This window comes from Protobothrops mucrosquamatus, unplaced genomic scaffold, assembly GCF_001527695.2.
Source record: "Protobothrops mucrosquamatus isolate PMUCROS unplaced genomic scaffold, P.Mucros_1.0 scaffold4382, whole genome shotgun sequence".
Taxonomy (NCBI): Eukaryota; Metazoa; Chordata; class Lepidosauria; order Squamata; family Viperidae; genus Protobothrops; species Protobothrops mucrosquamatus.
This window is the reverse complement of record NW_015390295.1, coordinates 1-1,244: the sequence shown is the minus strand read 5'-3', so window position 1 is coordinate 1,244 and position 1,244 is coordinate 1.

The following is a 1,244-nucleotide window of genomic DNA, read 5'->3' as shown; positions in this document are numbered from 1 at the left end:
TAAATAGGGATAATTGTTAATGATTTTAAAGTTTCAGGGGATTTTTAAGGATAATTTTAATTGATCGGCCTGTTTAAATATTTCTTTTTAATTCGGCTTTTAATTATTGTATTTGTATTGTAGTTTTTATGAGGCTGTTAGCCGCCCTGAGTCCCATGAGGAGAAGGGCGGGGTATAAATTAAATTATAAATAAATAAAATAAATAAATTATAAATAAATAAACAAACTCTTTATCTCTGGTCTCAGAAGCAAACAGCAGCATTTATTAGTGAGGATAACTGCTTATTAAACCCAGATGGCTTGTCTGGCATATATAAACAATCTGAGAAAAGGCAACATGTATACACTATGAAAGAAATGTTTAAGTTAATTTATTCTTCTCTTGAGCCCAAAGTGAGAATTTCATAAAACCCCAATCAGAACTGAGGAGTGATCAGTGAGCTTCCCTTCCCATATGGAATCGGCTCAATATTTATGACTTTCCTTGGCAAAAAAAAAAAAAAACCAGGTAGAAAAAAACTGGTTTTTTGCATGTTTTCTCTTGGCTGATAAAATAAATATGTAATCTACTACCCATTTGTATGCTACAAGTCATTAATTGCAGTGGATACAATTGTGAAGATAGATAGATAGATAGATAGATAGATAGATAGATAGATAGATAGATAGATAGATAGATAGATAGATAGATAGATAGATAGATAGATAGATAGATAGATAGATAGATAGATAGATAGATAGATAGATAGATAGATAGATAGATAGATAAATGATTGTCCAATTTCTTCTAAAAACTTCCAGTGTTAGAGCTTTCACAACTTCTGGAGGCAAGTTGTTCCACTGATTAATTGTTCTAACTTGGATAACGCTAACTTTGGTATCCCATGGGCAACAGCCTGTCTAACAGATTTAGATTTTGTGGATGACTTTGCATTGCTTGGTGAGACACAGGAAATGCCCACCAGTTTAGATGATAAGGCCAATAAGATTGGCTTACATATAAATTTGGAGAAGACCAAGTTTATGCAAATCAAAAATGCTCAGAATATGCCTATAATAGTCTGTAGCCAGGCTATAGAACAAGTCCATGTCTTGGTAGCATTATGTCTATTGATGGGCATTAACCATCAAATTGATTCAATAAGCAGATCTTAATTGCAAATACAACTAAAATATAAGGTGGTTAGAAAAGATGTTATATACTAATATTATTGTTATTTGTATAAACACTAGAAAAATGTCT